The following is a 26410-nucleotide window of genomic DNA, read 5'->3' as shown; positions in this document are numbered from 1 at the left end:
TCTGGTCTAGCATACAGCTTGCTCTATCGGGGTCTGGGCTGGGTTTCTGTAAAGCACTTTATGTCAACAGTGACATAAGCATCCATAATGATATGTGTCTGTGTCCCCTCTTTATGGTTACCAGGACAACGCTAGCCCTTCCTCCCTCCCGGAGTCCCCGTGTCATGCCTCCACCGGTAGCACCTTACTGCTGGGTATGAAGAGGTTGTCTGTGCTGCTGGTGGACTGCAGGAAAACAACGGGGCTGAGTGGAACTGGGAGAGGAGGAGAAGAGAAGAAAGGATCAGATTTGACTCATCAAAGTAAGTGCTGTAGTTTAGTTTGAACAAATACAATAGATCTGGTATCTGTTACCAGGACAACCAGCAGAGTTCTGTTAGTTGACAGGAAGATAGACTGGTGGATATGGATGTTATGAATATCATAACACTGAAAAAGGATTCTGCCAATGAAAAGAGAGAAACCAATAGACCATATTAAACCTTGATGAAAGTTAGCTTTAGAGAGAAAGTTTCAAGATGATCTGATGTAAGGTGCTTGTTTTACAAAACCTTTTCCTAAAAACATGGATGTTACATTGTCTGTCCCAGTCAACCCCCCCTTTCTTTACAAGACTCTAGAACACACAAACTAAAATCCAGACACTTCAATGTGGTCTGTATTGCTTCATTAATATCTGATCTACACAACTTGTTAAACAGGCCAATATATATTTTAAAACAAGCTCCTTTTTTTGTCTTGATCTCCGTCTCTGTAATGGACAAAGTTCATTTCATTTCCTACTTTAACAGGTCAAGTAAAGCCTGAACTCCAACATATTGACCTTAAAGAACATGGTTCATTTGGAAATGACTAACTTTATTAATAAAATGTGTAACTGATGCTAACAGTTTAGTTTCCTCCACTGTCCCTGTCCCCATACCAGGCTCAAACCAGTGATCCTCTGCTTCTCAACACACGAGACCGCTCTCCTTGAGAATAAACTCTATTCAGAGTTCTAGAGCCACACACTCACTATAGCGCAATAATTACTATAGCACAGTGTATTTAACAGATGGTGAGATCAGAAACAAATCAGCCTCTTTGTTGCTCTGTTTCAGAGGTACTCTGCTTTCTGACGAAGGAAAGCCTTTTCAACTATAAATGTATATTTGGCTGCCATTTAGGCTGCAACAACTATACAGTGGAACACCCCCCGATCTGTTGTTTTATGAAGGGTCACCTACGCCCAGTACCCAAACAGCTAGTCCCATCCTGGGATTTTTATGTTTTGCTTGAGGCCATTTCTGCTGTTGGAGCCGCTGGAAAGAATAGAAATTAGATTTATCTTGTTTAAAACTGCTTTACTTAAGCCATTATATCCGTATAATGAGTTACACCCCCATACCTTCATGAGGTTCTATAGTAGCAAGGATCTGACAGCTCCGGAGGGCTTGATGGCTCAATCCACCAGAGGTATGGCTACAACATAGGCATTGTTGAAAGGCATCTCTGTTGAAGAGATCTGTAATGCAGCATGTTGTGGTGATGTACCTTCATGAGGTTCTACTGACTGGACATCACTACACATACGGTGAGTAGAGTGGGGACCTCTGAGGGATGATCCTGTCTAGACTTGGCATCGGAGAGTATATGAGCTCTATGGTAGTTGACTATATCCCCAAAGTGAGAGACTAACGAGTCATTGAAATAGAACTGAAGGTTACCTAACAGAACCCTGATTCTATGATGTTCACCAGGTTACCTAACAGATCCCTGATTCTATGATATTCACCAGGTTACCTAACAAAACCCTGATTCTATGATATTCACCAGGTTACCTAACAGAACCCTGATTCTATGATGTTCACCAGGTTACCTAACAGATCCCTGATTCTATGATGTTCACCAGGTTACCTAACATATCCCTGATTCTATGATATTCACCAGGTTACCTAACATATCCCTGATTCTATGATATTCACCAGGTTACCTAACAAAACCCTGATTCTATGATATTCACCAGGTTACCTAACAGAACCCTGATTCTATGATATTCACCAGGTTACCTAACAGAACCCTGATTCTATAATATTCACCAGGTTACCTAACAGAACCCTGATTCTATGATATTCACCAGGTTTCCTAACAGAACCCTGATTCTATGATATTCACCAGGTTACCTAACAGAACCCTGATTCTATGATATTCACCAGGTTACCTAACAGAACCCTGATTCTATGATATTCTCCAGGTTACCTAACAGAACCCTGATTCTATGATATTCACCAGGTTACCTAACAGAACCCTGATTCTATGATATTCACCAGGTTACCTAACAGAACCCTGATTCTATGATATTCACCAGGTTACCTAACAGAACCCTGATTCTATAATATTCACCAGGTTACCTAACAGAACCCTGATTCTATAATATTCACCAGGTTACCTAACAGAACCCTGATTCTATGATATTCACCAGGTTACCTAACAGAACCCTGATTCTATGATATTCACCAGGTTACCTAACAGAACCCTGATTCTATAATATTCACCAGGTTACCTAACAGAACCCTGATTCTATGATATTCACCAGGTTACCTAACAGAACCCTGATTCTATGATATTCACCAGGTTACCTAACAGAACCCTGATTCTATGATATTCACCAGGTTACCTAACAGAACCCTGATTCTATGATATTCACCAGGTTACCTAACAGAACCCTGATTCTATGATATTCACCAGGTTACCTAACAGAAACCTGATTCTATGATATTCATCCAGGTTACCTTTCACACATGGAAGACACATGGAAGACGGGAGCGACTATGTCCCTGATACAGGAAGTGGTCTGCTATTGGCCGTTGCTATCGGAGAGTACAGTGCCTCCTGAAAGTATTCAGACCCCTTGACTTTTTCCACATTTTGTTACATTACAGACTTTTTCTAAAAACACAATACCAAACATTTTTGTTTGATAATTTTGCTAAACTGAAAAATTACATTTATTTATATTCAGACCCTATACTCAGAACTCTGTTCAAGCAGCAGGTTCTGCTCTGGAGCAGGTTTTCATCAAATATCTCTCTTAAAGGAGGACTGTAGCATCTAATGATGAAACATTATGGAGTCTTAAAGGAGGACTGTAGCATCTAATGATGAAACATTATGGAGTCTTAAAGGAGGACTGGGATGGGAAAGGAAAGGGGATATCTAGTCAGTCACAACTGAATCCATTCACCCTAAATGTGTCTTCCGCATTGAACCCAACCCCTCTGAATCAGAGTGGCCTTAATCGACGTCCACGTTATCGGTGCCCGGGGAGCAGTTGTTGCAGGTTAACTACCTTGCTCACGGCAGCTTTTTTCTACAATAGAGATAGTGACCTGCGTCATAAGTCTTTGTATGGTGGATAGGCTTTCAATGGAAAAACAGGCATTTCAAAATAAAAGCATTTCCTGGGTGGATTTTCCTCAGGTTTTCACCTGCCATTTCAGTTCTGTTATACTCACAGACATTATTTTAACAGTTTTAGAAACTTTGGAGTGGTTTCTATCCAAATCTACTAATTTGCATATCCTAGCTTCTGGGCCTGAGTAGCAGGCAGATTACTTTGGGCACGCTTTTCATCCAAAATTCCGAATGCTGCCCCCTACCCTAGTGAGGTTAAAGGAGAAGTTTACCCAAAATCCAGAAACTCTGAAGTGATTCCATACATTGAAACTAGTCCAGTGGAGTTTTCTCTCTCCCTGTAGTGCTGTACTGAAACAGCTGCAAAACGTGACTTATGACGTTGCTGGATGTGGGCCTCGCTCTGCTGCTTTGCCAGTTAATTTGTTATTTTATTACAACTATGGCCTTTGGCTTTCACCTGGAATTGTTTATTTATGTCTGAGAAAAAAAACAACTTTTAAACCCATAAAATGTATATAAATATGATGATGTCATAGTGAATTCATGACATATGACTGAACAAGCCTTTTCATACTTCATAACATGGCTATATACAGTGCCTTTGGAAAGTATTCAGACCCCTTGACTTTTCCATATTTTGTTACGTTACAGCCTGATTCAATCTACACACAAATACCCCTTAAACCTGTCTAGGACATGCGTTCCGCTAGCGGAACCCCTCGACAACATTCCGCGGGAAATTCAAAAATATTTTTTAGAAATATGTAACTTTCACACATTAACAAGTCCAATACAGCAAATGAAAGATAAACATCTTGTTAATCTACCCATCGTGTCTGATTTCAAAAATGCTTTACAGCGAAAGCACAACATATGATTATGTTAGATCACCACCAAGTCAAAAAAACACAGCCATTTTTCCAGCCAAAGACAGGAGTCACAAAAAGCAGAAATATAGATAAAATTAATCACTAACCTTTGATGATCTACATCAGATGACACTCATAGGACATCATGTTACACAATACATGTATGTTTTGTTCGATAATGTGCATATTTATATCCAAAAATCTCAGTTTACATTGGCGCCATGTTCAGAAATGCCTCCAAAATATCCAGAGAAATTGCAGAGAGCCACATCAAATAACAGAAATACTCATCATAAACTTTGTTGAAAGATACATGTTTTACATAGAATTAAAGATACACTTGTTCTTAATGCAAACGCTGTGTCAGATTTCAAAAAAACTTTACGGAAAAAGCACACCATGCAATAATCTGAGACGGCGCTCAGAAAAAAAAATTCTCTGCCATGTTGGAGTCAACAGAAATCAGAAATTACACTATAAATATTCCCTTACCTTTGATGATCTTCATCAGAATGCACTCCCAGGAATCCTAGTTCCACAATAAATTGTTGTTTTGTTCGATAATGTCCATTATTTATGTCCAAGTAGCTACTTTTGTTAGCACGTTTAGTACACATATCCAAACGCTCGTGCAGGTCCAGGCGAACGTCGGACGATAACTTCAAAAAGTTATATTACAGGCCGAAGAAACTTGTCAAACTAAGTATAGAATCAATCTTTAGGATGTTGTTATCATAAATATTCAATAACGTTCCAACCGGAGAATTCCTTTCTGTGTAGAGAAGCACAGGTCGCTATCATGTGAAATGCGCGTGACCAGGAAATGGCTCTCTACCAGTAACCTGACTCATTCCCCTCTTATTCAGCCCCACAACACAGTAGAAGCCCCATTCAAGTTTCTAAAGACGGATGACATCTAGTGGAAGCCGGAGGAAGTGCAAACAGATCCATATCCTACTGTGCATTCAATAGGGACTGAGTTGAAAATCGACCAACCTCAGATATCCCACTTCCTGGTTGGATTTTTCTCAGGATTTCACCTGCCATATGAGTTCTGTTATACTCACAGACATCATTCAAAAAGTTTTAGAAACGTCAGAGTGTTTTCTATCCAATAGTAATAATAATATGCATATATTAGCATCTGGGACAGAGTGGGAGGCAGTTCACTCTGGGTACGCTATTCATCCATAAGTGATAATGCTGCCTCCTATCCCAAGAAAGTTAACCACAAAGCAAAAACAGGTTTTTAGACATTTTTGCAAATGTAAAAAAATACATATCTTATTTACATAAGTATTCAAACCCTTTGCTATGAGACTCGGAATGGAGCATCCTGTTTCTACTGATCATCTTTGAGATGTTTCTACGACTTGATTGGAGTCCACCTGTGGTAAATTCAATTGATTGGACATGATTTGGAATGGACACACCTGTCTTTATAAGGTCCCACAGTTGACAGTGCATGTCAGAGCAAAAACCAAGCCCTGAGGTCGAAGGAATTGTCCTTGAGAGAGGATTGAGTGACAGCACAGATCGGGGGAAGTGTACCAAAACATTTCTGCTGCATTGAAGGTCCCAAAAAACACAAGGTCCTCGATCATTCTTAAAAGGAAGAAGTTTGGAACCACCAAGACTCTTCCAAAAGCTGGCTGCCTGGCCAAACTGAACAATCGGTGCAGAAGGGCCTTGGTTAGGGAGGTGACCAAGAACCCGATGGTCACTGACAGAGCTCCAGAGTTCCTCAGTGGAGATAGGAGAACCTTCCAGAAGGACAACCAACTCTGCAGCACTCCAACAATCAGGCCTTTATGGTAGAGTGGCCAGATGGAAGCCACTCCTCAGAATAAGGCACCTGACAGCCCACTTGGAGTTTGCCAAAAGGCACGTTAAGGACTCTCAGACCATGAGAAACAGGATTCTCTGGTCTGATGAAACGAAGATTGATCTCTTTGACCTGAATTCCAAGCGTCACGTCTGGAGGAAACCTGGCATCATCCCTACAGTGAAGCATGGTGATGGCAGCATCATGCTGTGGGGATGTTTTTCAGCAGCAGGGACTGGGAGACTAGTCGGGATCGAGGGAAAGATGAACGGGGCAAGGTACAGAGAGATCCTTGATGAAAACCTGCTCCAAAGCACTCAGGACCTCAGACTGGGGCAAAGGTTCACCTTCCAACGGGACAACGACCCTAAGCCAACAGCCAAGACAACGCAGAAGTGGCTTCGGAACAAGTCTCTGAATGTCCTTGAGTGGCCCAACCAGAGCCCGGACTTGAACCTGATCGAACATCTCTGGAGAGACCTGAAAATAGCTGTGCAGCAATGCTCACCATCCATCCTGACAGCTTGAGAGGATCTGCAGAGAATGAGAGAAACTCCCCAAATACAGGTGTGCCAAGCTTGTAGGGTCATACCCAAGAAGCCTCAATGCTGCCAAAGGTGTTTCAACAAAGTACTTAGTAAAGGGTCTGAATGCTTGTGTAAATGTGAAATGTAAGTTTTTTAATACATTTGTAAAAATCCAAATCAAAATTCCTGTTTTTGCTTTGTCATTACGGGGTGTAGTTTGTACATTTTAATGAGGTAAAAATACATTTTAATCAGTTTTAGATTATTAAAGTGGCTAGAGATTTAAACGGCTTGGAAAATTCCAGAAAATGATGTCATGGCTTTAGAAGCTTCTGATAGGCTAATTGACATAATTTGTGTCAATTGGAGGTGTACCTGTGGATGTATTTCAAGACCTACCTTCAAACTTGACACCAGGAGAAAATCAAAAGAAATCAGCCAAGTCTGGTTCATCCTTGGGAGCAATTTCCAAACGCCTGAAGGTACCACGTTTATCTGTACAAATAATAGTACGCAAGTATAAACACCATGGGACCACGCAGCTGTCATATTGCTCTGGAAGGAGAAGCGTTTTCAGTCTCCTAGAGATGAACGTACTTTGGTGCGAAAAGTGAAAATCATTCCCAGAACAACAGCAAAGGACCTTGTGAAGATGCTGGAGGAAACGGGTACAAAAGTATCTATATCCACAGTAAAACAAGTCCTATATCGACATAACCTGAAAGGCCGCTCCGCAAGGAACAAAACCGCCATAAAAAAGACAGACTACGGTTTGCAACTGCACATAGGGACCAAGATTGTACTTTTTGGAGAAAAGGACAACAAAGTCAAGGTATTGGAGTAGCCATCACAAAGCCCTGACCTCAATCCCATAGAAAATTTGTGGGCAGAACTGAAAAAGCATGTGCGAGCAAGGAGGCTTACAAACCTGACTGTTACACCAGCTCTGTCAGGAGGAATGGGCCAAAATTCACCTGAGTTGGGTGAGAACATTTCGTTGAGGTGATGTGACAAAGTCTCACTTCTCATGAGAACGTCGCCCACATAGATTATCGTCCCCCTAGAGGCTGCGTCTGGCATTACCTTGTGCAGAAAGATGTTGAACTCTGAGGGGGAGTTCACATACCCGAGCGGGCAACGATTGAACGTGAAGAGCTTGTTCGAGAAAGAGAAAGCCAACTTGTGTTGGTCACGAGGGTTGACAGTCATGGTCCAGAAACCGTTTGCCACGTCGACGGTGGAGAAGTTCTTGGCATTTGCCACCTTTGGCAACTCTTGGTTGAGCTGTGTCATTGGCCAACGAGACAACGGAACCAGTTTGTTGAGTTGTCTATAGTCAACGGTAAGACACCATTTACCGGTTGGTTTTAGAACAGATGTCAGAATCGACATCCAGCCTGAACGTTGATGTGTCGTCAAGTGGCAATATGGGGGTTACTGCGAATGCCTTTGACAGACAAGTAAACAGCGTACCTCCCTCGCCATCTAGGTCTAGGGAGGATGGAAGAGGCCCAATCACGGGAACAACCAGTTCAAAATCATGGAAGAAGTAATCGATCAATGTTCCTAGCTGAGTGTGCCGAGGAATGGAAATATCCGCTTGAGTCAGATTTTGTACCGGGGGTAAGTGGATCTAGTGGTCAGTTCCAACAGCGGGTTGCCATTGATAGTTAGCCCCAAGTCGAATAGTTGCGGAGAGGGTTGGAAGAACGCAGTGGTGCCTTCCACCCGGTATCCGGGCGCCAGGTTCAGTCTTACAGAAACCTCTGTGGTTCTTGCCGGAATCATCATGGCGGACTCAGTTATCACCTTGCAAGCTTCAGGAATAGTCTGCCCGGATGCCATTCACACCGGGTCGAAAGACGAGGCATGTTGGTTTGGCTGCGCCAAAGACCAAAGAACTTGGTGTATGGTATCGAGTTTAACACCCAATCTTACCAAAATGTCCGCTCCCACATAGACTGTATGTGGGAGGTCTGCGACAACCAGTAGGTAGTGAGATACTTCCTTGGTTACAATGCGGATCGATAGCGCACACACCCCTGTTGCGGTGAGCGTCGTCTGGGGAGTCGTTCCCAGTGGAAATCTAAACGTTTTCGGCACAAGGGGATGGCAGTTAGCCATTTTCGAAATTTCGTTGAACATTTCCAAACTGATTGCAGATTTTTCTGACCAGGTTGCCAGTCTGGCATCCTCAACCATAATGCTGTTTAGGCACACGCCCCCTATCAGAGGAGGTCGGTATGTGGCTGGTGAATCACCCAAGCCACACAGGAAAACCTCATGTTCGGTTAAGTTCCAAGTTGAACTCACCTTGTCATCTGTCACCAATGGCGGACTCATGACCAAGTTCACCGGGTTTGCGGCAGATGCTGACGTCGAACAAACGCCGTTGCACAATGTATGACAGGTAGCCTTGGAAGAATGCGGTGAAGTCAACGGAGTTGGCATACATATTTGTGACCAGATTTGGTTGGTTTTCCAATCCATTAGTGGTACCAAGCGATGGTAACCAAGGCGTCCTCTATGTCTGCTAAGAATGTCTCAGTGTTGTTTGGCTTTCCTGGAACGGGGTCAAAGAGGCGGAAGTTTTTGATGATTTTGTCAAGGCGATCCCCGCCGAGTGCGCGGGGAGCATCTGGACCCTCCCGTTGGTAATTGTGGGTCGAAAGGCCAAGAGGAAAAGTCAAGCTGTGGTTGTGTTTGCGAGGAGGCCCCATGTCACTGTGGGCCGAATGGCTAAGAGAAAGAGGCTGAAATCTCCTGTCGTCTACATTCCCTCGTTCTCTGAGCTCCGGATGTGAGCCAGGTTGCTTGGTTTGGTTGTCCCGCAATAGTGCGTGACTGTTCTGGAGTTCCTACAGATGATACCTAAAGGTGGTGTTCTGTTTCATCGCAGATTCCATCTGGGAGTTGAGGGTGTTTATTTTAGACATGTAGGTGTCGCCCTTGCTCCGCTCGGCCTCATACTTATCTGTCATGATTTGCAGGGAGGGGTCTCAAGTGTGGAGTGAAAGATCCAGTGATGCGATGTCCTTTTGTTTAGAGGTCACATTTTCCAACTTTCTCACCTGGTTTTTCTCATCCTTCATTAAATCAGCGACTTCAATGAGTTCTGCTGTTTTGTCCTCCAACTTGGTCATTGTGTTCATTAACTGATCGTCTTTGGTCTGCAGCTTTTGGAATAGAACATTATTGCTTTGAGGGGTTTCATTCACAACCGTTTGCAGGGCATCAAGTTGCTCGCCCCGGTTTCTAGCTAGCTCGTCAGATTCATCTAGTTTTGCGTGGACTTCATCGTATTTAGTTTTGGCTAAAACGAGTTGTTCCTTTCGGATACGGACTTGGTCAAGAGTTTGTTTGCGTTCTTTGTTATAAGTGTTAGCCAGATCTTCCAATTTATCTGTTCTCACACACAGTTCCTCGGCTAGCAGTAGCTTATCTTTTTCGGCTTTCGATGCCAGCTCCCTGGTTCTCTCCACCTGTGCCTTGAACACCCCAGCTTCCTGCTCGTGCCTCTGTTGGGCACTGAGGTACTGGTGCACTGTCCATCTCTGCTGGTGGGCACTGAGGTATTGGTGCACTGTTCATCTCTGCTGGTGGGCACTGAGGTACTGGTGCACTGTCCATCTCTGTTGGGTACTGGTGCACTGTCCATCTCTGTTGGGCACTGAGGTACTGGTGCACTGTCCATCTCTGTTGGGCACTGAGGTACTGGTGCACTGTCCATCTCTGCTGGTGGGCACTGAGGTACTGGTGCACTGTCCATCTCTGCTGGTGGGCACTGAGGTACTGGTGCACTGTCCATCTCTGCTGCTGGGCACTGAGGTACTGGTGCACTGTCCATCTCTGGTGGGCACTGAGGTACTGGTGCACTGTCCATCTCTGCTGCTGGGCACTGAGGTACTGGTGCACTGTCCATCTCTGCTGGGCACTGAGGTACTGGTGCACTGTCCATCTCTGCTGCTGGGCACTGAGGTACTGGTGCACTATCCATCTCTGCTGCTGTGCACTGAGGTACTGGTGCACTGTCCATCTCTGCTGCTGTGCACTGAGGTACTGGTGCACTGTCCATCTCTGCTGGTGGGCACTGAGGTACTGGTGCACTGTCCATCTCTGCTGGTGGGCACTGAGGTACTGGTGCACTGTCCATCTCTGTTGGGTACTGAGGTACTGGTGCACTGTCCATCTCTGGTGGGCACTGAGGTACTGGTGCACTGTCCATCTCTGCTGCTGGGCACTGAGGTACTGGTGCACTGTCCATCTCTGCTGGTGGCCATAGTTGAGGGCTAAACTGGAGAGAACCTTCACAAGGCCTCCGCCTAATGGTCTATTTTGGAGAGCGTCTGTCACAATGTCTGCATTTTTCTCGCTTATCTAACATTTTCAGCCCCTCGGCATAGTTAGGATTTGCATCGTTGCTGAGGTCAGTGATCAATCTTTCCGTGGGTGAAGGTCCACTGATTAGAGGGGGAATGGGTGGAAACACATCTGATGGATTGCTCGTTTTATGATGATCAGTTATTTCACTTTACGTAATATTTGGGTTGTTGAGTTGGAGGCTGCAAACACGATTTAACTCAGTTTGTAAATGTCAATGAATCATCAAGACTGAGTCAGTAATGCGAGTTGGTTATTACTGAACTTGCCAAAACAGATTTGATTGATTTAAATCGGTTTTAATGATAAATCTAACCTGTATAGGCTATTTGGGAATTTTAACTTTAATTCACCTGAAAGAGTTGCTATCGCTAAGTTAACGTTGAAAAGTTTAACGATGTCTCATTGGTTAGAAGACATTAGTTTGTGTATTATTCCAATAACCAACCTGGAAAGGTAGTGTATCAATTTAATGTATGTATTAAATTGAATGAGACAATAATATCCAATCAGTTGAGACTGGTTTGATATCATACAGCGTAACCTGAATTATTTTAAAGTAATTATTGCCGATTCTTCACCACCGGAGGTCTCTATTAACACAAGCTAAAATCGCCAAGGTATCAGTGAAGGTGGAATTTCACAATGCTGTTAAAAGGTCTCCCTAAACACCATTGAACTGGTAAAACGGATTTAATCTATTAATCAATTTGAATGATTTGTCAACCCTGTATATGCTAAAGGTATTAGCTTTAATTAACCTGAAATAGTTGTTATATCTAAGTTAATGTGGAAAAGTTTAACCATCTCATTGGTTAGAAGACATTAGTGTGTGTATTATTCCAATAACCAACCTGGAAAGGTAGTGTAGCAATTTAATGTATGTATTAAATTGAATGAGACAATGATATCCAATCAGTTGAGACTGGATTGATATCCTACAGCGTGACCTGAATTATTTAATGAAAAATGACTGCCGATTCTTCGCCAGAGGTTACTGATAGCGCAAGCTGAGATCTCACATGATTCCCGCCCGGCGCGGGAATTCACTATGAACAAAGGGGAAAACAAAAATGGCTGATCTGGCGCAATGCTTAGCTTTCCTTCCACTTCGCCGCGCAAGGGAAGTTCCCCCCAACAAGGGAACGGGTTTACTAGGTGACGTCTCACGTTCAACCCTTAAACTCTTCACGTTACCAAATGCGAGAGGTAGAAAGATAATGGCTTCGGTCAAACGAATATATCTACTCAAATTTCCGTAATGGCTGGCTCATATGTCCTCTGCTCTAGGAATTGCTTATGACCGAGTCAGATCACTCCTGAAAGCGACCTACTAGTTGGTCCACTAGTATTATTCTCAGAATGTCTACATCGGCTGGTACATATGCCCTAGCACGTAGCATTCAGTAGACCCTCCGACACACTGACATTCGTCAGATGTACCACAGGGGTGGTTCTCTCCCGACCAGTATCTGGGTGAAATGGAACGACACACACACGCTTCTCCAACACCAGTCCTGCCTATAGCTATTAATGGTATATATGTATCTTGCTACACAATTGGTATGGAATTAACCCAAAAGTGCGGCCATAGTTTTATCTTCAATGCCTCCCACGGGGTGCCAATATGTCGTGACGTTGTATTAGTTAATGTGACGACTGCTGCTCATCGAATGATTAACGGTTTATAATTGCGTGATTAAATGAATCAGACAATTATTAACTCATTAACCTGGGCACCATGGGAAAATTAGTTTTATTGAGTTTCTATTTCCCAAATTACCTCAAAGAATATCAGAATATCGATTTGACAACAGTCGCTAATTAATCAATTTCCTCTACAGTCTCATTCTGAACATCGCATAACCTGGGAATCTGCACAAACCCGAGTCCCACCAATGAGTTCGTACCACACCAATTTTAGTTGACTATTTATTTACTAGAAAGCTAAAATGATAATAGAATATACGCATAAACAAAAACACAGTCTAGGCTGTTGATTAGAACTTAGTACAACGGGCCAACACACTCTGACGCGTGTTACACAAAATGGGGATTTAAAAGAGAGAAAAAGAGAAAGTACACGAGAGAAATATACATTTGGGTGCATTTGTCAGCTATGCTTATTTGAACCCTAGCCTTGCCCCGAACTGCCGCTCTTATGGGTCAGAATATAATGATGTAATTACGTGTTGAAGGTCTCCGCTGTGGGTCTGTCCGCATGGGCCGTTTAGGCTTCAAGAAATGACGCACTTCTCGGGTGCAACTCTCTGGTTGTCCTCACGATGTCAGTGTCCTTTTTGCTTAGTGGTCTGATTCCTCACCCTTGTTCTGAAAGGGTTCTTCTGAGGACAGCCAGCCCTGTAGCTCAGGGCTCACAGCGTAGGAATGAAAACAGTGTAGATACCACGATTCGATGGGGGGTGGAGACCGGGTGGTCCGGCTTGAATTCACCCGCTTAGATGCAGCTATTCATCCATAGCATGAGAAGAAAAGGATTCCTTTGTCTTCAACCTCGTGTTGTGTTTTGGGTTCGTTGACTACTCAGACCTTTGCTGCAGCTCGGGTCACTTAGTCTGATATGTTAATTCTTAACTCACATGTCTTATACCCTCGGGTCAGATGTGGGCGTAACCGCCTTTAGGGCAATTCTCTGGGCCTACCAAGTTATGAGGCAAGGTCTAGATTTTACTCAAATCCAATTTTAGACAACTAACTTCACATTTCATCTTTACCAAAACATTCTCTTTGATTTGAACATTTTCCACACAACGTACAATGTATAAACATCAAGCATATACTAGGAAAACTCTTAAAGTTACAATGTTTTCATAATGACGTCGTCCTTTAACCTTTAATAACAAAACAAAAATGACATAAATTTTCATATTCCATCTATCGTCATTACCACCATTGTGGCTGACGGAAACCATTGTTCCAAAGTCCATTTATTCCATGTTTAATGTTCTGAGGCCGGTTCTCCATAGTGAGAGGACAAAAGAATTTTGTCTGTTGCCTAAGATTTACAATGGGTGTGAGGGGTCAAAAACCCCCCACATCTTCATACCCCTAGAGCTCTCCTAAGTTGGGGGTGAGAGATAATCGGTACGGTCATGACACCTCATACAAGGCAGCATTATCATGAAGAGGTTTCATTCAGGTCTCTCTTTAAATAAACACTGTCTTTGGCAGGAGGAAAACCAAACTTCGAGGAACCAAAGATGTCCAAACCAGCAAGACGACACCTCTGCTCCCAATGTGGAAAGAGTTTTAACCAGTTAGGAAGCCTGAAAGCTCATGAGCGAATACACACAGGGGAGTTGCCTTACCACTGCTCCCAGTGTGGAACTAGGTTTACCAAATTAGGAAGCCTGAAAAGACATGAGAGGATACACACAGGAGCGAAGCCACACCATTGCGCCCAGTGTGGAAAGAGTTTTAACAAGTTAGGAAACATGAAATCTCATGAGCGAATACACACAGGGGAGAAGCCTTACCACTGCTCCCATTGTGGAAAGAGTTTCAGAGAGTCAGGAAAGCTGAACGCTCATAAGCGAATACACACAGGGGAAAAGCCTTACCGCTGCTCCCACTGCGGAAAGCGTTTTAACCATTCAGAAAAGCTGAAAGAACACATGAGACTGCACACAGGGGAGAACCCTTGCAAATGCTCAGACTGTGGGAAGACATATTACTCATCACGGTCACTTAAACGTCATGTGAGAATCCACACGGGAGAATAATTACTTCTCCTCGTGTGTAAATTCATGTTTCACATCACATTGACTTAAAATTCATTAGAGAACATACACAGTGCTCCAATTGTCTTATATTGTTGACTGAGAATGTGTTTACTTGTTTATACCATATTGAATTGTACAAAGTAGTCTTAAACATATATTTGTATGTTTTTACGAGAAAACATGAAGTGAATATGGAGTCTGTCAGTTTGAATATAGAGTAGATCAGATTCCATGTGTTTAAATGGTCCTTTTTTAAACTCTGACTGTGTGTGTGTTTATCTGGGTGTGTCATTCCTCCAGCACTACAGATAGTACAGTGATATTTGGATGTGATGCATTTGCTCCATTGTTTACATTGGGGGGGAAAACAATTGAATCAATTTTAGAATAATGCTGAAATATAACAACATTTGGAAAAGGTGAAGGGGTCTGAATACTTAACGAATGCACGTGTGTGTATACTGAACCAAAATATAAACAACAATTTCAACGATTTACAGTTCATATAAGTCAGTCATTGTAAATAAATACATTAGGCACTAATCTATGGACTTTACATGACTGGGCAGGGGCGCAGCCATTGGTGGGCCCTGGAGGGCATACGCCCACCCATTGCGGAGCCAGGCCCAGCCAATCAGAATGAGGTTTTCCCCACAAAAGGGCTTCATTACAAAGAGAAATACAAGTCGGGTGGCTGGTCTCAGACGATGTGGAGGTCCTTGGCTGGCGGCGTTATATGTGGTCTGTGGTTGTGAGGCCAGTTGGATGTACTGCCAAATTCTCTAAAACGACGTTGGAGGCGGCTTCTGGTAGAGAATTTAACATTCAATTATCTGGTAACAGCTCCAGTGGATATTCCTGCAGTCAGCATACCAATTGCACACTCCCTCAAAACTTGAGACATCTGTGGCATTGTGTTGTGATAAAACTGCACATTTTAGAGTGGCCTTTTATTGTCCCCAGCACAAGGTGCACCTGTGTAATGATCATGCTGTTCAGTCAGCTTCTTGATATGCCACACCTGTCAGGTGGATGAATTATCTTGGCAAAGAATAAATGTTAACTAACAGGGATGTAAAAAATTCTGCAATCTTTTTTTTTAGCTCATGAAACATCCAACACTTTACATGTTGCAATTATATTTTTGTTTATTGTAGTAACTATCAGTTTTAGGAAAAATATTTCAACTTATTTTTTACTTTACTCAATATATGACTTCAGCGATAGTCAACATGTTGAAAACCTGTGAACGTCTAAATAAGAAATTGGGCCATTTAAACAGCAGGTGTCGAACACTTTAGACAACGGGGAGATTTTTTTGATGTGCTTTGTGTCTTCGACGTAAAAACAAGTTTTAGACTTCCACACAAAATTACTTCTTTACTTATTTTATGTTTAACCTGTTGAGGATAGAGGGCGCTATTTACACTTTGGGGAAAAGTCGTGCCCAATTTAAACGGCCTCGTACTCTATTCTTGCTCGTACAATATGCATATTATTATTACTATTGGATAGAAAACACTCAAGTTTCTAAAACCGTTTGAATTATATCTGTGAGTAAAACAGAACTCATTTTGCAGCAAACTTCCTGTCAGAAAGTGAAAAATCTCAAATCGAGGCTCTGTTCTAGGGCCTGCCTATAAATGTGCTTGATATATATTAGTATACATGCACTTCATACGCCTTCCACTAGATGTCAACAGGCAGTGAGAGAAGAAATGGAGTGTATAACTTGATCTGAGGTCGAATAAAAGCTCTTGTCATGACGTGACACCAGTTTCCTGTTTTCTGGAGCGCGCGAGAAGGGACCTGGTATTGCCTTCTGAAAAGCTGTCGTTATAGACGACTAATATCTCCGGCTTTGATTTTATTTGATAAATGTGACAATATCATCGTAAAGTATGTTTTTTCAATATAGTTTTATTAGATTATTGAAATTTTTTCGGGACGTTAGGCGTGTTGCTTTGTCTGCGTTTGTTCACGAAGGAGAGCTTCGCGCCACTTTGCTAGCTTTCCGTGCTAATTGACTGCAGAAGAGGACATTCTAAAACCAAACAACGATTGTTCCCGACAAAGGACCCATTGTACAACATTCTGATGGAAGATCATCAAAAGTAGGACCCATTTTATGATGCTATTTCATATATCTGTCGTACATGTGTACTATTAGTTTGCGCCCAGATTTTGGGCACTCTCTCGCCATAACGTAAGCTGGATGTCGTAATGAAGTTATTTTTAGAATTCTAACACGGCGATTGCATTAAGAACTAGTGTATCTATAATTTCCTATACAACATGTATTTTTTAGTAACGTTTATGAATAGTTATTTGGTCAGAATAGGTGAGTGTCCTAAAAATATCCGGACTTTCTGGGAAAAAGATGCTACGTTAGCACAATGTATAACCACTGATTTCAGCTCTAAATATGCACATTTTCGAACAAAACATAAGTGTATGTATAACCTGATGTTATAGGACTGTCATCTGATGAAGCTTGTCGAGGTTAGTCAAAAATTATATATCTTTTGCTGGTTTGTTACGATCGCTAGCTTTTGCTGCTGGTAAATGTCTTGTGTTTCTGGCTATTGTGGTAAGCTAATATAATGCTATATTGTGTTTTCGCTGTAAAACACTTAAAGAATCGGAAATATTGGCTGGATTCACAAGATGTTTGTCTTTAATTTGCTGTACACCATGTATTTTTCATAAATGTTTTATGATGAGTATTTAGGTATTTCAATTTGGTCTCTGAAAAATGTCTGTGCTTTTATATTTGTATTTGGTGGTGAGCTAACATAAATATACGTGGTGTTTTCGCTGTAAAACATTTAAAAATCGGACATGTTGGCTGGATTCACAAGATGTTTATCTTTCATTAGCTGTATTGGACTTGTTAATGTGTGAAAGTTAAATATTAAAAAAATATATTTTTTGAATTTCGCGCTCTGCCTTTTCAGTGGAATGTGGGAGGAGTGGCGCTAGAGGAACCCCTGTCCTAGACAGGTTAAGGAAGTGTGTAGGTCGCATTCTGTATCATACAGCTATGAAAGTTATATATTTAGAACCACCTGCTCAATTGGAATCCAGCGACGTCTGTGTCCTAGAACTGTTTAGTTTTTTGTGTTCGGACTGGTAAAACAGGATGAGTAAAATAAGTAATGTAAACATATCAGTAATTACCAGGAAGCTCTACATTTATTTTAAAATCACACTAAGATTGTTAAAACTGGCCTCAGGTTATTGAGGGATCTGATTAGGATTTGCCCTCATAGCAAGGTTGATTTATCATGTGGAGCTCTCATTCAGGTCTCTATTTTTTTTTAAACACACTGTCTTTGGCAGGAGAAAGACCAGACTCAGAGGAACCAGAGCCAGGGATGTCCAAACCAGCAAGACGACACCAGTGCTCCCACTGTGGAAAGGGATGTAACCGATTATGGGACCTGAAACAACACAAGAGAATACACACAGGGGAGAAGCCTTACCACTGCTCCCAGTGTGGAAAGTGTTTTGAACTGTCAGGGGACCTGGAACGACACGAGAGAATACACACAGGGGAGAAGCCTTACCACTGCTCCCAGTGTGGAAAGCGGTTTAACCAGAAAGGTCATCTGAATGAACATGAGAGAATACACACAGGGGAGAAGCCTTACCACTGCTCCCAGTGTGGAAAGAGTTTTAACCAGTCAGGGGAGCTGAAACGGCATGAGAGAATACACACAGGGGAGAAGCCTTACCACTGCTCCCAGTGTGGAAAGAGTTTTAACCAGTCAGGGGAGCTGAAACGGCATGAGAGAATACACACAAGGGAGAAGGCTTACCACTGCTCCCAGTGTGGGAAGCGGTTTAACCAGAAAGGAAACCTGAATGAACATGAGAGAATACACACAGGGGAGAAGCCAAAGACAGTGTGGAAATAGTTTTAACGATTTAGGGAACCTGAATAGACACGAGAGAATACACACAGGGGAGAAGTCTTACCACTGCTCCCAGTGTGGAATGAGTTTTAACGATTTAGGGAACCTGAATAGACACGAGAGAATACACACAAGGGAGAAGGCTTACCACTGCTCCCAGTGTGGAAAGTGTTTCAACCAGCCAGGGGAGCTGAAATGGCATGAGAGAATGCACACAGGGGAGAAGCCTTACCATTGCTCCCAGTGTGGAAACTGTTTCAAATGGCCCGCGGATCTGAAACGGCATGAGAGAATACACACAGGGGAGAAGCCTTACCACTGCTCGCAGTGCGGAAAGGGTTTTGACGAGCCGGGGGAGCTGAAATGGCATGAGAGAATACACACAAGGGAGAAGCCTTACCACTGCTCCCAGTGTGGAAAGTGTTTCAACCAGCCGGGGGAGCTGAAATGGCATGAGAGAATACACACAGGGGACTTGCTGTCTTATATTGTTGACTGATAATGATTACCTGTTTTTACCATATGAACTTGAATTGTACAAAGTATACTAAAACATATATTTGTATGTTTTTATTAGAAAACATGAATTGAATATGGAGTTTGAATATAGAGTAGGTCAGATTCCTTCTGTTTTAAATGGTCCTTTTTTAAACTCTGACACTGTGTGTGTGTTTATCTGTGTGTCATTCCTCCAGCACTGCAGATAATCAAGTGATATTTGGATGTGATGCATTTGTTCCATTGTTTACATTTGCAATGTTGGCCCACTGATGATTTAATGAAATGAAAATGTTCACAGACTCTGTAATGCAAAATGTTAATTGTATGTGTCCACATATCTGAGTATGTGACTTGTGGTGGATGAATCGGAATTAGTTGGGTAACATAGATAATTAAGATGTCTTATCTGCATAATATGCTGATGTGATATACTTGTTATTAGAATGTATCCCTTCGGACTCTGGTGTTGGCAGTTGCACTTCTTCCCTCAGTTGGGGCTCAGTCACCTGGGGCCCAGAGAGGGGAGAGGTCAGGCTTGTCTTTCACATGTCCCTGGTGCTATGCAGAATATCAGGAAGGGAAGAGGACAGGAGGGAACATTGTCTTCATATGTGAATGTATCTGTTAAACTATGTGAAGGGATGGTGTGATTAATGGGGAACCAATTACTGGTTTCCACAATGTCTATGCGCAAGTCACTCCCTCCTTTCGCATTGGGGGTATGACCTAGAGGCTCACTCCCCTCAGTGAGCGTGTCCAGGAGTGGGGTCAAGAAGGGGTTTTACTTGAGATGGGGGTATCTAGAGTTGACAATTGAGTTATGCCATTGGATGAGTTGGTGTTTTTGTTATGAACCAAACTGAACGATAATTTATAGCGAATGCTATCTGGCTACGGGATACTCCTTTCTCATTATAAAATCTCACTTTGTGAACTGTTCCTAATATCTGTGGTTTGTTATGTCGACTAGGGGGTGGATCTTTGCTATAAAAGATCTCAGTAGCCATTGTGTTGCCACTCTCAACGGTTCATTCGAAATAGTGAATTGTTGAAAGTCATTGCAAAGATCTTATTATTAAAGATGTAGTTTAAGTATAACTGATTGGTGTGTGAAGTTTGTCTCTCCTCATTTGGTAATACAGAAATTAACCACCACAGACTAACCTTGTGAAACTGACCTATTATAATCTCCTGTTCCTGGGAGTATCATCCTGTGTTGCAAACCAGCTGCACCTGTGTCCTTGTATGAATAAAGTCCCTCCCAGGAACAGGAAACTATAAAGATATGTGCCCATCACCCAATGCTTCAGGAATTCAGACTGTCTACACTGCGCTGTGTAACTGTTATTCTCTCTGAGCTCAGAAATAAAGAATCTTGGTTTGACTTGCACTCCAGCAGATCCTTATTTTATAATATCCACCACAACTCTCCCACGGATTGCTGTTTATCATTGTCTCAATAAAGAGTTCTTTGTTTTACTTTCCTGGGGGCATTTACAAACCTCCCACTGGTTGAATAAACTTTGTTTCCATGTCATTTCAACAAAACAAATCCATGTGATGATGTTTGATCAATGTGGGAAACTGATTGGATTTGTAAAAAGCCATGAACATCAGGTATTTTTAATTTTTCACCGAACTGGCAACCTAAATCCAGTGACAGGTGACATTTTGTGTTGATTTCATGTTGAATTCACTTTAGTTGACAACTCAAAGAAATGTAAATAGAAACTAGATGTTGAACTGACGTCTGTGCCCAGTGGGCTGGTTTGAATACGTGGCAGGTGTTGGATCAATATCCACCTTAGTAGCTAAGTTTCCATGTAATTTGTGCCAGATTTCCATGTGAATATTCTCAAATCTGCATAAAACAATATACACATTTTCCCATCAGAAATGTTTGCATCAACCAGACTTATTGTGGATAAAAGGCTTTGCGTTATGACGTAGTGCACAAGAAAAATAACGTTTGTTGTTAAATTCCCATGTACCGAATGAAAAATACAAGTTAAATTGGTTTCCATCACATTTTCAACTCCACTGATGGTTTTAAAAACTTGTGTGAAATAGAAAACGTGCTCTTGTACCGTGCACTGTAGCCTGCAGCACACATATACAGTGCTGGTAGGCTACCTACATGATGAGATTATTATGGATGAGAGCGATATTATTTTATTTGTCAAATGGCAACCAAGCATCAATCATCATGTCACCAGAAGAAGACCAACAAAATGTATTGGAAAGGAGCATCAAGCTCATCACATGCAGTTTCACCACCCTGTGAAGTTCATAACTTATTTCATCTGTAGCCTAATAAACTACATGGGTTCCCAAGTCGTAGAGGGAGGACCACACAACATATCATCACGTGACTCCAAGTTAACTGAGATATGATCGTTATTAAATCAATATTTGCACATAAAGGATTTCTCGTTCATACATTTTTAATGACACAAAAAGACCCCACCATGTCAAACGAAATAACAAATCGTCTGTCTGCATTTATAAAAGTGTACAGGCATAGCCTGTTTCCATCAGCCCGGTCATTACTTTGGAAATGGTTGGATCAATATCCACCTTCATGATATGGATGAAGCCTGATTTGGAATGTCTGAGTAGTTCTATCTGATGTCATAATACATCCCTCTGATAATCAAGTGATATTCACATGTAATGCATTTGCTCCATTGTTTACATTTAAGTTGGAGGCCCACTCTGATGATTTATGTCTTACATAGTGGGGCTTTAAAATAACAGTATGGTGACATCTTAGGTGGCTTGAAATGAATAGGATTATTAATGGGCTGATGGTTGGTGGTGCTACTATATAGGTAAGGTTGTCCAATATGAATGTTCAATACACACAATAGGTTGATCGCTAGCCAGTTAGCTAGCTGCTACAGTCCAATATGAATGTTCAATACACACACTAGGTTGATCGGTAGCCAGTTAGCTAGCTGCTACAGTCCAATATGAATGTTCAATACACACTAGGTTGATCGGTAGCCAGTTAGCTAGCTGCTACGTCTTTATCCGCACAGCTAGCTAACACAGCTCGCTATCAACAAAGTCAAAATGGACTCCAGGCCTGGTGGTGGCAGCAGTGCACTACAACCACTGTTTACCGTGGCTTCCAGAGTGAAAAATAATTAGGCTATATAAAGAGGGCACGACAAAACCTATTCCCCCTCAGGAGACTGAAAAGGTTTGGCATGGGTCCTTAGATAACAACGCAGGGCCAGACGGATTACCAGGACGTGTACTCCGAGCATGCGCTGACCAACTATCAAGTGTCTTCACTGACATGTTCAACCTCTCCCTGTCTGAGTCTGTAATACCAACATGTTTCAAGCAGACCACCATAGTCCCTGTGCCCAAAGAACACCAAGGTAACCTACCTAAATGACTACCGACCCATAGCACTAGTGTGTAGCCATGAAGTGCTTTGAAAGGCTGGTCATATCTGTGGAGATGGGAGAACCTTCAAGAAGGACAACCACCTCTGCAGCACTCTGCCAGTCTGGCCTTTATGGTAGAGTGGCCAGACGGAAGCCACTCCTCAGTAAAAGGCACATGACAGCTCACTTAGAGTTTGCCAAAAGGCAACCAAAAGATTCTCATACCATGAGAAACAAGATTCTCTGGTCTGATGAAATCAAGATTGAACAATGGCCTGAATGCCAAGCGTGACGTCTGGAGGAAACCTGGCACCCTCCCTACGGTGAAGCATGGTGGTTGCAGAATCATGCTGTGAGGATGTTTTTCAGCGTAACAGAATTTGAGGCTGTAACTTAACAAAAATTGGAAAAAGTCAAGGCGTCTGAATACTTTTCGAATGCTGTCCTCTCCAAATTTAGCTGTATTTTATTGGTTGGAATTGTTTTAAGATGGCCATACCGTGGATTATTTAGCTGTTTGATTTTTAATTCTAGGACCCCTTTAGGTATATAAAATATATGTGTTTATATATATACAGTACCAGTCAAAAGTTTGGACACACCTACTCATTCCAGAGATTTTCATTATTTTTACTATTTTCTGCGTTGTAGAATAATAGTGAAGACATCAAAACTATGAAATAACATATATGGAATCATGTATTAACCAAAAAAGTGTTAAACAAATATAAATATAGTTTATGTTTGAGATTCTTCAAAGTAACCACCATTTGAGTGGATGACAGCTTTGCACACTCTTGGCAATGTAGAAAAAAGTTAAAATAAAGAAAAATCCTGCAATGAGTAGGTGTGTCCAAACTTTTGACTGATACTATATATATATATATATATATACACTGCTCAAAAAAATAAAGGGAACACTAAAATAACACATCCTAGATCTGAATGAATGAAATATTCTTATTAAATACTTTTTTCTTTACATAGTTGAATGTGCTGACAACAAAATCAAACAAAAATTATCAATGGAAATCAAATTTATCAACCCATGGAGGGCTGGATTTGGAGTCACACTCAAAATTAAAGTGGAAAACCACACTACAGGCTGATCCAACTTTGATGTAATGTCCTTAAAACAAGTCAAAATGAGGCTCAGTAGTGTGTGTGGCCTCCACGTGCCTGTATGACCTCCCTACAACGCCTGGGCATGCTCCTGATGAGGTGGCGGATGGTCTCCTGAGGGATCTCCTCCCAGACCTGGACTAAGGCATCCGCCAACTCCTGGACAGTCTGTGGTGCAACATGGCGTTGGTGGATGGAGCAAGACATGATGTCCCAGATGTGCTCAATTGGATTCAGGTCTGGGGAACGGGCGGGCCAGTCCATAGCATCAACGCCTTCCTCTTGCAGGAACTGCTGACACACTCTAGCCACATGAGGTCTAGCATTGTCTTGCATTAGGAGGAACCCAGGGCCAACCGCACCAGCATATGGTCTCACAAGGGGTCTGAGGATCTCATCTCGGTACCTAATGGCAGTCAGGCTACCTCTGGCGAGCACATAGAGGGCTGTGCGGCCCCCCAAAGAAATGCCACCCCACACCATGACTGACCCACCGCCAAACCGGTCATGCTGGAGGATGTTGCAGGCAGCAGAACGTTCTCCACGGCGTCTCCAGACTCTGTCACGTCTGTCACGTGATCAGTGTGAACCTGCTTTCATCTGTGAAGAGCTCAGGGCGCCAGTGGCAAATTTGCCAATTTTGGTGTTCTCTGGCAAATGCCAAATGTCCTGCACGGTGTTGGGCTGTAAGCACAACCCCCACCTGTGGACGTCGGGCCCTCATACCACCCTCATGGAGTCTGTTTCTGACCGTTTGAGCAGACACATGCACATTTGTGGCCTGCTGGAGGTCATTTTGCAGGGCTCTGGCAGTGCTCCTCCTGCTCCTCCTTGCACAAAGGCGGAGGTAGCGGTCCTGCTGCTGGGTTGTTGCCCTCCTACGGCCTCCTCCACATCTCCTGATGTACTGGCCTGTCTCCTGGTAGCGCCTCCATGCTCTGGACACTACGCTGACAGACACAGCAAACCTTCTTGCCACAGCTCGCATTGATGTGCCATCCTGGATGAGCTGCACTACCTGAGCCACTTGTGTGGGTTGTAGACTCCGTCTCATGCTACCACTAGAGTGAAAGCACCGCCAGCATTCAAAAGTGACCAAAACATCAGCCAGGAATCATAGGAACTGAGAAGTGGTCTGTGATCACCACCTGCAGAACCACTCCTTTATTGGGGGTGTCTTGCTAATTGCCTATAATTTCCACCTGTTGTCTATTCCATTTGCACAACAGCATGTGAAATTTATTGTCAATCAGTGTTGCTTCCTAAGTGGACAGTTTGATTTCACAGAAGTGTGATTGACTTGGAGTTACATTGTGTTGTTTAAGTGTTCCCTTTATTTTTTTGAGCAGTGTATATATATATATTTAAATCAAATATTGAATTTGGGCTTTACTGATATTGCCCATAGAAATGCATTGATAAACACGTTGATAACTGGAAAAATATATATATATTTTTTTTAAGGAATAAGGTTTTGAAGTGTCTGTCCTATATCTAGGCGATATAAGAAAGCTCAGGTAATATTTTATAGATTGTTTTACATAACCCCTTATTTTTTGGGGCACAAAACTACCTCCGTACTTCCATGTGTGTGTATAGGTTACCTTCAAACGAGTTCCGATGAGCAACATAGAGAACACCGTTATGTTGGTGAGTCTCCCCTTTTCCATTTGATTTTGTAGCTCAAACGGTTTGGATGCTGCAGACATTTTTTCGTGAGAAGACCCGATATTTGGGATGTCTTATGGTCTGACAAAAACCGCTGTAGCGACCACCTTCCACCTCACAGGCGGAAGGCCGACATTTGCAGATGTGATGGATTGAGACGCAGCCCATGCAACAAAACAGGTCTTTATCTTAAACTGATGGATTTGGATGGGATTTTTTTTTACTATGTTACTTAGATTGACGCAAAGTGCTTCAATAGACTCTTAAGGATTAACATCCCCAGTAGGCTAAGGCTATCACATCCTTATGATATACAGTATCTATTTTCATAAGAGTAACGTGACTGCATTAACATCACCAGTAGGCTAAGGCTATCACAACCTTATGATATACAGTATCTATTTTCATAAGAGTAATGTGACTACATTAACATCACCAGTAGGCTAAGGCTATCACATCCTTATGATATACAGTATCTATTTTCATAAGAGTAATGTGACTACATTAACATCACCAGTAGGCTAAGGCTATCACATCCTTATGATATACAGTATCTATTTTCATAAGAGTAACGTGACTGCATTAACATCACCAGTAGGCTAAGGCTATCACATCCTTATGATATAAAGTATCTATTTTCATAAGTGCAACGTGTCTGCAAGAGACAGGTCGGAAATGTCAGACTGTTTTACGGGACAAATCAACCTTTTTTTCTAAATTAGTGGCGTTTGAATTTGTTGATAAAATGCAGGACATGATTGTTTGATTGTGCGGGACTGTCCGGACATGTGGTCACCCTAATTACCCGCCTCACTGACTCTCCCTTGGCCAGGTGAAATGACATCTCTCTCAGAAGCACTTCTCTCGCTTCAGTTACTCAGCCACTCTTTTACCATCAGATGGTCCGTCAATCTGTAAGTCTCTGCTTTCTTCGCTTTTGATGTGCTGGTTTAGTTTTAGTTGTGTTCTGTGGGCTCCTGCCTGTGCTACTTGGTCTTGAGTTGTTAACAATGTTGGGCTCTCGCTTGCTACTTACTACTTACTGTGGTGGTTGGCTAGCTAGG

General features: G+C 42.4%; 1 pseudogene; it reads left to right on the top strand.

Annotated features, from left to right (window-relative positions):
- The first annotated feature begins 264 nt into the window (after positions 1 to 264).
- Positions 265 to 19135, top strand: LOC120035679 (annotated as a pseudogene).
- Positions 19136 to 26410: the final 7275 nt, after the last annotated feature.

Source organism: Salvelinus namaycush, unplaced genomic scaffold, assembly GCF_016432855.1.
Source record: "Salvelinus namaycush isolate Seneca unplaced genomic scaffold, SaNama_1.0 Scaffold109, whole genome shotgun sequence".
Classification (NCBI taxonomy): Eukaryota; Metazoa; Chordata; class Actinopteri; order Salmoniformes; family Salmonidae; genus Salvelinus; species Salvelinus namaycush.
The sequence above is the reverse complement of the archived record's forward strand: the minus strand, read 5'-3'. Positions and strand labels throughout refer to the sequence as shown.